The sequence below is a fragment of the Rhyacophila brunnea genome, unplaced genomic scaffold (genome assembly GCF_057557595.1).
Source record: "Rhyacophila brunnea isolate RB1 unplaced genomic scaffold, BYU_Rbru_1.0 scaffold_9, whole genome shotgun sequence".
Taxonomy (NCBI): Eukaryota; Metazoa; Arthropoda; class Insecta; order Trichoptera; family Rhyacophilidae; genus Rhyacophila; species Rhyacophila brunnea.
In genome coordinates this window covers 34,659,750-34,674,249 of record NW_028233361.1, presented here as the reverse complement: position 1 = coordinate 34,674,249, position 14,500 = coordinate 34,659,750, and the positions used below count along the sequence as shown (strand labels likewise).

At 28.6% G+C, this 14,500-nt stretch overlaps 1 protein-coding gene across 1 annotated transcript in view; it reads left to right on the top strand.

Moving 5' to 3' along the window:
• RhoGEF64C (Rho guanine nucleotide exchange factor at 64C) overlaps window positions 1-14,500 on the top strand; it is a 432,499-nt gene that overhangs the window by 213,575 nt on the left and 204,424 nt on the right. The window contains exon 2 of the mRNA XM_085959364.1: window positions 12,277-12,317. The gene's annotated coding sequence lies outside the window, so the exon portion shown is untranslated. The remainder of the gene's footprint in view (window positions 1-12,276; window positions 12,318-14,500) is intronic.

Here is a 14,500-nt window from a genome sequence, read left to right as displayed (position 1 = left end):
CACGTCTTGAATATTTATATTATAATAATAGTAACCTATTTTATCTTGACTTATTAAACCGACCCGGTTTGACGTTAATTTTCATAGCTCTCTATTCTGAGAACACAATCGATAACGTTCAAGATTGTTGCTTTAAATTGTTGAAAGATATAGAGATTATTAAATTTTATAGATTTATATCATTATGCGTGCGATAAAATTAAAGTAACTCTGCAACACATCATAATTTTTGCATAGTCATATATTATAATATAGTGGTCGACATATTTAAAAAAAATAATATTATATTTTAATTATATGTGAGAAAGCATTTTTTTTTTTATAGCAAACTTGAAATAAGAAATAAAAGAAGATAGATAAAATATGTAATGAAGACATTTTAATAGACAGATTCGATCTGATGATTTTGAAATCAATGATTTATATCATACGATTGGATCTAGGAGCGCGTATTTTTACACAGCCGATGCAATTCTATGAATTGTCTTTTGACATATCTGGAATTTTGTACGTAAACAGTTCACCGCAAGAACACTTATTCGTGCGCCGCAGTACGTGAAACATGAGTTCATGTAACATTTAATCAAATGACGAGTTATTCGTTGAACATTTCACCGTGGAGTATATTTATTTGTACGTATGGTACAACATGTGGGGAATTTTATGAGATGTCTTAACTAGGTTAGGTTAGGTTAGGGTTAATCTAATTGGAACAGTACTATTTGCAAATTATTTCCGCATTTTGTAAGATACGTACAAATGTATTCCACGGTGAAATATTCAACGAAGAACTCGTCATTTGATAAAATGTTATACGAACTCATGTTTCACGTACTGCGGCGCACGAATAAGTGTCCCACGATGAACTGCATACCGACGACCCCAGGAAAAACCATTGTAAGTCTGAAAATAGCGTTTCCGGTTTTATTAGCTTTTTATAATATTTAATTTTTTATGCATGTCCTGTAAAAAAATCAGGTCTCTAGCATAAAAATTGACGAAGTTAGGTTTTTGACAATGGTGCTCTATATCTACATATCGCATCGACCAAATTTGTGTTCACAGAAATATCCGAGGAGTATAGTCATACCTCGATAACAAAAGTGCACTGCGCTTTATTTTACAAATAAGAAGGTTGTTATACTTGTTATAACATTCTTTTACGGAGATCTAAAGAAACAGCATGATTTATATTGACGTATCACAATAATTTAAAAAAACATATTGGTTTATCTCCGAAAAATATTGGTATTTGCAGTGAGTATTTGCATTATTAGTTTAAAAGTTAGTCAATATTATTGTGTCAGAAAGTTAAGTTATTATATTATTTAATATAAAACAAATACCGAAAAGAAACGGAATTAATTTTCACTTGCATAGCTACTTTAAAAAACTTCTCAGTTATTAATATTATCTTAAAATTTGAAGTAATTATATTAATTTTGATTCGCTTATTTAAATTAATTCACTGCATGATAAAGACCTCTTCAATCTCTCTCTTACTCTTTTCGGTTGATTACTCTCCCATATAGATACTCAACAAAACAATGAAGTAAAGTTTAAATTTGAAAATGTTATATTATTTAATAGAAAAATAATATCATATATAAAACGTTATTTATATATTATTATATTTAATTACTTTGCAGTTACCTACTTAACTTAAAATGAGTTTGTAATATTCTAATATATAAATTTAATTTACATAAATACCCAGTAGAAAAATACATATTTTAATTAAATATTACTATCACTATAAAATCAAATATTTTGGACCTAAAAAGGTAACTACCTAAAATATTATGTTTTAACTTCAAAATGTTATTTTATCATTAGTAGAAAATGACATTACATATTATTTTGGTTGAATTAATCTTGCACAAAGATAATAAAAAATCACTATTATCATGGTTCAGTTTGAAAACATTACTAATTGCTGACTATTTTTTTATGATCCAACCAAGTTAAATAATCCTTTTCATTGCATTTTGAAATGGAATTATTTATGAATGGCTTGCTTTGGAAATAGTATAATAGTAATGAACTTCGTCTAAATATCAATAACACGTGCGTCAGTTCTTAGTATTTTTGAAAATATAAAAGCGTACACATTAAGTAAATTATGCATAATTTTGTATTTTGAATATTCCTCAAAGATAGAAATTACCCAAAGGATTATATTATTTTATTACATGCCATTCGCCGAAAGGGATTAAGCGGCTGGGATTTTTGAAAACGTGTTTTGACGTGACATTGTTTACAATACAATTTGAAAGTAACAATAAAATTTTAATGGTCAATAATTGTTAAAGCATTTTATGCTTATCTAAGTAGATATATTTTGGAAAAAGGATGAAGTAAAGTAAACAAAATGATGTGTAGGTATTCTGAAAACAAGCCCATCGCTGGTGATTGGGAATTTTTAATATTACCTACTAATTAAAGACATATATTATAATCTTAGCATTGGTGAGTGGTGACATAATTTTCGATGTTAGTTAAATTTGTTCAAAATAAATATACAGTGTTGCTTTTAACAAACAATAACATTTCTATAATATTTTCATCACAATTTGACATAGCTTATTTGACTTTTAACACTATAGATAATTACATAAATATTATGTATCTATAGTTTGTGAAAAACTCAAATAAACTATGTCAAATGGTGATATCGTACACGGTATCCCGTAGATTTTAATTAAAATATCAATTGGATTTGAAAAGTCTGTAATGGTAAGTATGTACTTAAATTCATATACTTACCTCCTATTCACCTATTGACTATGATTTTTATAAATTATGAAAACTTTTTTAAATAGTAACTACCTAATTATTATTTCATCCAATTTAAATCGGTCTGAATTATACATTTTGTAAAACTATCAAAATAAATAGTTATGAATGAACAAATGATATAGTAAACTGTGTTTCTTTGAGAAAATTTGTATTTAAACTCTACGCAATCGATTAAATAACAATATAACATTTCAAGAACATACTAATTACTTGAATGCAAATTTTTTTTTTCAGTTTATAAAAAAAATGCAAATCCACACCAACAAAATAAATTTGATTATTTAAATTTGAGAGTATTAGTACACATTTATTTCAACCTTTTAAATAAATAATAAAAATCATAAAACATCGTATTAATTAACGTAACAGAGCTCAATTAAGAAATGTACTTACTGAAGTTTATGTTGACAATATAATATAATCAATCTATATTTAATTATAATTGGCAATAACATTCATATTAACGATTGAGATTAAAAAATACAAACGATAATTATTATGGTCATAATTTATATGAAATTTTATAATCTTAATTATAGAAAGGTATTATAAAATTATATGCACAAATAAGGATACTCTTAAAAAAATAGAAGGTAGGTACTGACAAAGCAATTTCTCTTGTTTATACAGATACTGTATGAATATCATTTTAGATAGGTACATAATCATAATTATCGAATGGACTTGTAATACAAGCCTAATAATTATATTAAGTATATATTTTTATATAAAGATTTCTGATGATGCACAGTTGACTGCGGTCTCATCTGAGAACGAAAGTAATAAACCTCTCTTTCATTAATAATTGTTAGGTAAACATAACATTAGTTATTTTGTTAATACGTATTTATAATTTTCAAACTAGAAAATCTATATTTTTGCAAATAGTATGATGTTTAGATAGGTATATCTGTGCCAAATGTTCAAGAATATATTTCAGTAGTTGTTTACTACCTACATTCTTATGTTCAAATAAGCAAAGCGGTTAGTAATTTATATTATTGTATTAAACCGTACATATGTTTTTTCTAAAATGGTAATTACTTATTTAAATAAAATTCATTCCCTCAGAAATACAATGATGCAGTTAATAAAGTATATTAGTAATTATTTCCCTAGTTTTCATAATTAAGTCAACTACTATTAATAAATTAAAATTGGCTTAGTGATTTACATGGCGATTGACATTATGTTTTTTCAACAGTTTTAATGAAAATTGTGTTGTAAAGAATAAAAAAACATTTCTTTTAGCTATTTTTTAAATCTAATAGTTACCAATGTTATGTACTAATTTCTTATACAACTTCTTTATTATTCCATTATTAACATTTTCCCTGAATGTTTATTGTTTCGTAATGTACATATTCTCATTATTTATAAAAATATCAATAATAATTTACAAAAAAATTAAAAAAATCATACTTAAATACTTTTAAATTATAAAAACTCCGTATAAAAATATATATATGTCAATATATCCTCATACTCTTTGTTAAAACTTTATAGACACGCTGTATTATTTCGAGTTAAACATTGCGCAATGATGGTTCTTCCGTAAAAGAGCATTATAAATATAGGTGTACTAAATAAAATCGTATAGAGAAAGAAAAACGTGACGTAAAACAAGGTTACATCTCAGAGTATGAGTCTGTTACGCGGAGTCTGTAATCTATTTCGTCCGCGCAAAAGCATGTTGAATCAAGTCAAAGCACCAAGCGCGTAATATTATTCCAAATAAAAACGATTTTTTGACATTATCTCAGCTGTTTATTAATTAATCAACATTAAATTTTGATAGGAATATAGACCATAAATTGGTTTATCTGATTTACTTAAATAAGATAAGAAAAAACTATCTCATTTTATATGATGAATTTAATAGCGTAAATATTTTAGTTTTTTCGCTCTCCTGAACATTTGTGATTTTAGACTTACACCGGTTTTTCCTGGGGCCGTCGATACGTACAACTTACATATTGTAACTGTCTTTTGATACGTACATTAGTATGAGACTTCAATAAGCTCATGCTATCGAAAACGGTTGGATGTAGGCACGCGCTCCGCCATCTCTTCACTTAACGATTGATCACTTTATAATATACTCGTGAAGTCGTGATGAATTGTTACATGTACGTTATTTGAGAGAAAAATTATTTAAACTTCGAATACTTTAGAGATATTAAAATAGTACTAATAATATAGTTTATAACTTGTGTAAGTTTCATCAATACTGGTTGAGTAGTTTTTGACAGACAGACATGCACACCAATTTTATTATTAGTTTAGGTTTAGGTTATCAAACCAGCATCGAGCCAGTTGATAAAATAATTGAATAATTTAAGGGATATTAAGATTGATAAATTATACAAAATAATTCTACATGAGTAAATCTCTGAGCTTATTAGTTATTAATTATTTTTCCGCCAATGGTAAAGCTCTCAAGCACCCAACATACTGAATATGGGTATCATATGAATAAGTGAATGCAGAAATATTGAAACCACTGAGCATATCGTTGAGACTTGTTACAAAAATAATTATATACGCTCCACAAATAATAATGAATATACGAAAAAAAAATGAAAGGTTATAATACTATTATTAATCAGTTTTATCTCAGGCAATTTTTATTGGAAAATAAATCTTGGAGCACAAGCTAATTTTACCACAAATAAGTCTGCAATGTATAATAACTACTTACAACCATTTTTAGTTGATTTTCACCACTTTTATAAACAAAAGCTCAATTTGCATAAAAGAAAATTGTGTATGTTTAAAAAAAAATAGTATGTATAGGTACCTAACCAGCAGTGGCGTTCGGTTTATATAATATGCTTTGGATGCAGTGCATCTCTAAATTATTCCAAGATATCCGTATAAAACATCCAGAAAGAAGCAAATATTATCAGAATAACATTATGTAGGCACTTATCATACTATACTATAAATATATACTATAATATACTATAAAAAATATATATGTATTCATTAAAAATGTTGTGATCAATCCAATGTTTGCGTTGTCAGTATTTTCCGGACTTAACGAAAATGTAGTTTAGGTAGATTAGTATATAAATAAAAAATAATATCATTATTCAAAATAACATATTAATATTCCGCAAAAATTTTCTATATTTATTCATATAAAAAAAGCATTGTGGACGTAACAATAAATGAAAAAAGCTGGTTATAATAAAACAAGTTGAATAAAAATACGTACTTGTTCAATAAATATTAAATATTACATTCACAAGAGAGAAGAAAAAAAAATATAAAAAACGTAAACAATGTTATACAATAAAACAAAATTTAAAAAAAACATAATACACACCATATTGGTGATAGTGTATATATAGATATTTAGTTAAAGTAATCAATATTTTAATAGGTAGATACCTAACTTTACTCACAAATTACTGTTTTGATAAATAAAATCAATTATAATGAAAAGCATGCCTGGTTCCAAAATTCACCGCATGCCACTGATACTTACATATTATCGTACATAGTAAGCCTTGCAATTATAATATAATATCTATGGGTTGTTTACTTATTTGAGATGTGTTTATATCAGCTGACAATAATGATCATCTTATCAGCATTTTATAAGGTTAATGGCAGTATCCTGTTCTTACACAGCTGTATCGAGTTGAGGCAACACCATTTTGTACTGGCCTAGCTCGATACAGATTGCGGATTTAATAATATAAGACGAACGATTAATTAAAACCACTGGCACGTCTCTACTCTTTTTTCTCCATAAACGGAATAAAAATGCGGTAATCGAGAGACCACTTTTTGTTTAAAACTGCTGCTTGCCGAGTCGCTTGACGCTATGTGTGACATTGAACGGTCGACATAGAGAAAGATGTCTATTTAATATTATAAAAATGATTTATTTGCTTGGTAACAAAATTTCATCAAATTTTTTTTATTATTTATAAAAGTTTTTATCATTAGAATAACTTTTTTTTTAAAAATGAAACAGGACATTTTATAAAGCAAAACCTTTCCTGTTTGGTTGTACCTATTGATATGGCTTGGGAAGAGAATGGTGTATATTTTAGTAACTAAACTACCAAACTATGACATACGCGGACGACCTATACGTCATAATAAACCGATTGGAAGTGGGGTATAAAAGAATCTTTTTTGAAGTTGATATGTGAAGCAGAAAAATACGGCTTTAAAATGAACACCGTAAGGCTATACCTCAACTGGGGCACGGTCTAAAACGATCGTGACTACGCGACGCGAAGATTGTTCAAACGACGCCTGCAGAACAAAACATAATTTGTCATAAAAATTCAACATGCGTCCATTTAATGTTCTGTTTATTGTTCTATTACTAACACTAATAATATATTCATTGACATGTTTTCTTTTTCAAGTAAATGGGTAACGTTTTTTAGTCATCTTTACGCGATTTAAGAATTAATTCCCCCGTCGCCATCACGAATCAATTTGACGTGTTCACAGCTCGACTTTTGCTCTCCGATTGCCAGCGAGTCCAAAATTTCGTCGCACCTACAGTTAAAAATTATTTGCCGTTTCACTGAAGTATGCTCTTAATGAACAAATACTTTATATCCTCAAAAGTCATATAAGTACCCGATGCAGTCACATTGAAATATAATCATTCAGATTTTTTCATTCAAGTAAACAGACTACTCCACACGGTAACGATATTATGAAACAGAAATCAGAAAACAGATGTTCGTTTGGAATCCGTAAACATCTGAAATTCAAAAAGCTTTATCGGAACACAAGAATTTGGATAAAAAAAATATTGTGTGCAATCGTCGTAATCCGTTTGCAATATTTATAACCACGTTTTTATTAGCTCGTATTCTTGTTTGTCCAGTACTAATTTTTTCTTGTGTGTCCAGTATATTTTTTTTCTTGTTTGTTTAAGATTTGTATTGGACGATTGAAGATTTTAAACTAACTTCCCGACTAGCTAGACATTTGAAACTTTTAGAATATATCAGAACATGGCAACAATTATTATTGTTGGTTGCTAAGGGGTCTTAGCAACTAAATTATTAATATATACGTGCGTTACTATGGAAATCAATATAAAATGTCAAAATGACATTTTAGTATTCTATAATATTTATTCAATATTTCTACCAAGTACAATAAAAAGTTTTTATTAATAGGTACATAGAATTGTCAAGTTTATATAATTCAACAGAAAATTTAAAAACGTGGTATATAAAATGTTATTTTTATCTTGTAATTATTTATATATTAATGTTATTTTCAAGAATCAAAATCAAGCGACTTGCATCGGACGGATAAGGTCCGACTACCATTATTTGCCACCAGCACACAGCGTTATCAAAGCCTCGATTTATAGGAATTTTAGACTAAGCAAAATGTTTGTTACACTTTTTAAATAAAATATATTATTTATATTGTTGTAGCCAACTGTAAGCAGACACATACATTCGGCCTAATTCCCGAAAAGAGGCAATTAAGTGGATGTTACTATATTATTACAAAAACCTCATATTGAGTGTGAGAAGAAAATCTAATAGCTGGGTCAGTCGAATGTGATCAAGAATTGACACTCCATTAATCAATTGATAATTTGTCCTGGCATTACTGGAGGTCAATCATTATTAATAATTGTGCACAAATACCACAATCCTCAATAACTATGGATGGTGGAGAGGAAAATTTTATGAACATATAATTTTGTGTTCGAAAAATCTCAGAAAATAAAATAAGGTCTTGAAAAACTCTGATTTGCCATATTATATTATTGCCAAAGTTGTATTAAATATATAAGAGATTGGCACTGTTGTCTCGAAAAATTATTTTTTCAAGATGTCTATGTAAATATGCAGTAGATGTCATCATTTAATGAAAACCATAAATACAACCGACTAAAACCGAATAAAAATCTGTTTGCCCTTTTTCTTATTGAGGAAAACCTGTCTTTTGATTTTGCCAAATATGTTGTGTCTACAATCGATGATTGTGTTTTAAACTCAGTCTCTAAGTGGGAAATAGTAATTATAATTACTAATGGAGTTTTAAATGTTATTTATGGCATCCATTAACATTTTTCACTCTTTTATTTAATAGATTTAACGTGCAATGCTAATAAATTGTCAAATAAAGGTTTATTTACTTATTTACTATAATAAAATGATTTTTTGTAAATGCTGTATTACGAGTAAATATGTACAATGCGTAAAATAAATAAAATATACACTACAGAATACTTACTTGAAGATTAAAAGATCAGAATCACATGATATGTCATTAAATTATGCTTGCTGATTACAAATTCGATCAGGTCAACCTATATTCATTCTATTAATACTATCGACCAAAGGTACTTGATGGAATTTGAATTTTAATTCTAATGGATTTAAGTTTTGTACTATTTCATTGAAGTCGTTTTTTGCGACCCGAGTTTCGCCTTTCGGCATCTTCAGGCAATATGTACATTCACCAAAAGGCAAATATACACTGTCAGTGTACTACTTAAATCCTTTAGAATCTATATTCGTTCACTTTAATTGGTTTAATATGATAGTGAATTGAAAAATATTATATAAATAAGCTAATTTCATTTACATAATAATATTTCTTTGGCTTTAAAGTAAGTAAGTTCTTAAAGATATACGTTTTTAAAGCCTATTAAATGTATCGATTATGGGATACGTTATTGATATAGAATATTTTTTGAATTTCTGTAGAAGTGGATGGTGGGATATGGCAGAGTTTATAAAAACCACCCCACGAAAATATTTGGTGGTGTTGTGAGAGGTAAATGCAATTTAAAATTTAATTAAATTTTAACTATATAATAATTTATATTATAAAATTTATAGTACATACTTATAGTATAGTATATCTATTACAGTGGTTCTTAACTTGGGTTCGATCGAACTCCAGGGGTTCGGTGAGTCAGTCTCAGGGGTACGGCGGAGGTCAAGACACACACTCGACTCATATGATTTGTGATGACACGCCCCGCTTGGCCATCATTGGCTGCAGGTGATCACAGCAGGAACTGAAGCAAGCAATTGCCACGCACTTAGATGAGCTTGCAAAGTCTCTCGATGGATACTTCCATACAAGAGAGTGATATCCAGCATGGGTGAGACAGCCGTTCACGTTTAGTGTTGAGACAACATATGTCAATGATGAACACCTCGATGAAATCATTGAAATTCAGCAGAGCCAGGTTCAACAGCAACTCTTCAGAACAACAACGCTCTCAACCTTTTGGTGTCAACAAATGGTAACGTACCCTGTTATTGCTAAGAAAGCTCTGGAGATTTTCATACCGTTTGTTACAACGTATCTTTACGAGCAATCCTTTTTGAGGATGCTGGACATAAAAACGAAGAAAAGGAACAGACTTTGTTTTAAAAATGACATGAGAGTGGCACTTGCCAAGGTGAAGCCGCGCATTTCTGAACTGGTCTCTGAAAGGCAACAGCAGAAGTCACACTGATTTGCAGTAAATATTCATTATTATGTTTTTGTTTTTGTGTGAAAATCATGTTTTAATGGTTTTGTTCTTTGAATACAGTGATGTTGATGCACGGTTCATTTTGAAAAAAAATCATATTTTATTTTTCCAATTAAGAAGGATTCGGTGAATGCGCATATGAAACTGGTGGGGGTCAGTACCTCTAACATGGTTAAGAACCACTGATCTATTATAAGGATGCGCTAAGGCGACAATATTCAGGCCGTAGCCCTGAGTTGCGAAGAACTATGGTGTTAGTTATTTATATATTCTAATGTAAAGCATTATTTAGATTGCATATTTTGTTAAAATTATCATTTGTTTCAATATGCAACAATGATAATTTTCTACAGTTTACCATATTGCGATCGAAGTATGGGCAATAACTTGGACTACTATTGAAATTTACAGTTTCACATCACGGCGTCGGTGATGTTTTATAAATTATTAAAATAAGTTTATTAGGTGTACTAAATTATGCTTTTTTATTTACTATTTATACTGTTACTAATTTAATTATTTTTCTATATATTAAATAAGTAATTTGTAACTCATTGTTTTATCTGTATGGAATCGAGTTAATTTTTTATAACACCGAATGAGATTTTTATAAGACTCGCGTAGATTTAAGCTCTTTTCGGATTTCTCTCCTACAGTGCGACCTATAAAATTAAACCAATAATATTAATATTATTTTCAAATCAATACGAAATAATTTGCGGCTGCCTTGGAAGTAGCGGGCGTGACTAGACCGTCGATAATTGATTTTTGATTTATTTCACTTTTAGTTTTGGCGATTCGGGTCGACGGCAGCATTATAACTGAGCGTCGTGAAATCTGACTAGTCGAATTAAATCAAAGTTATTAAGCAAAAACAGCTTAAGGGTTGTTGTGGTGAAAATAAGTAAATTTATTTGTAGCGATAAGTTTCTTTACCTAGCAAGAATTACTCTGTGACAAAATTATAGCTATTTTTTTGAATAGTTAGTAAAGGGTGTCGTAGTAGCTGATCCTCTCTGATATCGGTGCTAAAAATGATCTCATATGGCAAGAAGTGATGCAATATTGTGTTCCAATGCTGAAGAGTGATATGGTGCAGTAATAGTAATGAAAAATATATATGAAAAATAAGTAAAGCTGTTCTTATTTTAAATTATAAAGTTAAAAATTATTACTTTCGCCCTTATTGCTAAGAAATCTTCTTCTTCACAGTCATTTTCTATTTTTCACTGCTGTACATCACGATTCATCTAATGTGGATAGCTTTGTTGCTTTTAATAACCAGCTATTATTCAATTATGTACTTTGCAGTCCTTAAAATCATTTTTAGAAAAACGTAGGTATGCGGTTCTTGATTAAGTATAATTTCTTTTTTTCTTCGTCCTTGTCGAAACCTTTATAGGAATTCAAAGTTTATTAGACAATCCACAGGATTTGGAGAATCGTCCTCAACAGTTCATTAAAAATATTCTGCTAGTTGCTCTATCATGTTTTGATTGCCCATTTAACCACACAGTAAAAGCCTAGTCTATGTTTGTATAATTTTTAAAACTTTAGAAATACACCATTTAGTGAAACCCTAAAAAATCGCAATTTATTTGAAAGAATGGCTATTAGATATATTCCTGAACTCATTTGATAACATTGTTACATTCGTAAACCTAATGTTGGTATGCATATTTCGGGTTTAATTCTTCCAAATTGAATGCTGATATGACAGTTTTTGCTATATCTATTCATTTAACTCTTATTTCAACAGTTTAAATAATATAAACTTCGATTCCGCTAGATTTCATGTATCTTACTATGTAGTTCGTAGTTAGGTGAAATCGATTCGATATTTAAATACTCTACCGTTTTACAACTGTTTTCTTTGCGAATAATTTAAATTTTAGTCACCCTGCAATATAAATGGAATTTAAATTGACGCGATGATTTTTGATTTTTGTTTTATTAATATTGTTTTCTTTTCTTTTCAGATTGATGGTTTACACAATAGATACGCCACTTATCGTATAAGGTAAGACACCATTTATAAAAGAGGACTAATGATACGAAACTTAATAACAAATATAATAATTATTATTATAGTTAATTAAATTTTAGTGTGTAGAAAAACAAAAAAAAAGTTTCTTTATTTCTGAATTTAAGAGGTAGTGTCGTAAATGAACAGTGCAGGTTTTTTTATTTGTGGTAATAAATTGATTCTCATCACCGTTTTTGTTCGCTATTCGCATATTTAACGATGAAAATTGCCACATAATTATGAGTTCTTAAGGTAAAACAAGTTTTTTTCACATACAATATTTTATCCCTCCCGCTTAGTATAATTAATCCACTCACAGGTTATATAATATAATCTACACAAAATTATTTTATTAATGCATGTTTTTGAAAGTTAGTGTATCTTGTCTAGTATAATATTTGACATGTTGGCTTAGAATTTGCTAATGTTCCGACATATTAGAATTTTCTGTAAAAATATTAAGTAGTGTATATGCTTCGTAACTTTGCACTACGGATCCAGGATAAAAATCCTGAATTCTAGAATATTCTAAAAATATATATTTTTTAGATATATTATCTATTTACTTATTTATTACAAGTGTATATTATCAACATTGATCTAATTTTATGTGAGTTAATCAGGCAAAGAGGCGTGTTAGTGTAGTAAAAACTGCAAAACAGTGCAAAGTTATAAAACGTATACTCTAATTGAACACTCGTGATGGACGAGTGGTAAACTATCTGCTTGTGAAGTCACAGGTCTCGGCAAATAAATTCATGTGTTATTAATAGATACGTATTTGGATATAAAACATGGCCTCAATAGGTTAGAAATTTGCTAACACCCATTTCTCGTACCTATAAATCTGTTAAAAATCTCTTTATGACCCAATCTTTTTTTTAATAAATCATATTTAAACTGTGTTAATTTGCAATATACGCATATAAAAATATATAATTATATTAACAGTACGTAAGTTATCCTTGTGTTTGTATAACAAGATTTTTGCTAACCTTTGGATTAATTGCACAGATCTTGATAGCATCGAGATGTGGTTTATTTATGTCACTTGGTCGTGACATGTATTAAGCCATTATAGCTGAGTTACCCGGATTTAAGCTCTCAATAACTCTACACAAAATGCATTCAAGGTGATATACTTATCTCGAACGCAAAAAATCATAATCGTTTCACGGTATAAGACGATGGAATAACAAATACTTGTAAACTTGCATTCATGCTTAGTATGACAATATTGAGTGCTTATCTGATTAATATTTAGAGTTATCACTGTATTGTTTGATATGAGTTATGTACTTAATAATATAACATTATGTTGAACAGTGGTTTTCAAATTATTTCGTCTCACGACTGTCCTTGTGTATACTGTATAAATATTTTTTGACTGTGCCCTACATAATGGTATTTAGAGCTTTAAACCTTGAATTTATTCCACCATTACGTAGACATAAAATGCCACCAGCTATTATTTTAGTCTGAAATTGTATGCTAAGAAGTTTACATTATTTCAATATTTTAATAAAAAATTAAATAAAGGACATACATTGTTAGCACCACGGATGAAAAATGGATCGACTCTACGGAATCTATTTAAAAAAAATGTATTATTTGCATTCTTGACTTAATTCTCAAAGTTTATATTATATTTGTAGGATCAGTCAAGTTGTAGAAAATGTACTTTTTTTATTACCACGTTTTTATTGGCTCGTTTTTTTGTTTGTCCAGTACAAATCTTGAAATCAATTTTTAACTAACTTCTCGACTAGCTAGACATTTGAAACTTTTGGAATACATCAGAACACGATAACAATGCATTCTTTTAATACTTTTAGCCATCTTAAAACAGAATTGAATTCATTTTCGGTTAATTCTGTTTTGTATGGAAAGTTATTTTGGAAAAAATCGTAAAAAGTAAAACACTATTATTGGTTGCTAAGGGGGTCCTAGAAACTAAATTATTAATAAATACGTGCGTTACTATGGAAATCAATATTAAACGTCAAAATGATATTTCAGTATTTTATATTTATTCAGTATTTTTACCAAGTACAAAAAAAGTATTTATTAATACATAGAATTGTCGAGTTTATATAATTCAAAAGAAAATTTATAAACGTGGTATATAAAAAATTCTTTTTATCTTGTAATTATTTAAAATTAATTTCCATTTTTTT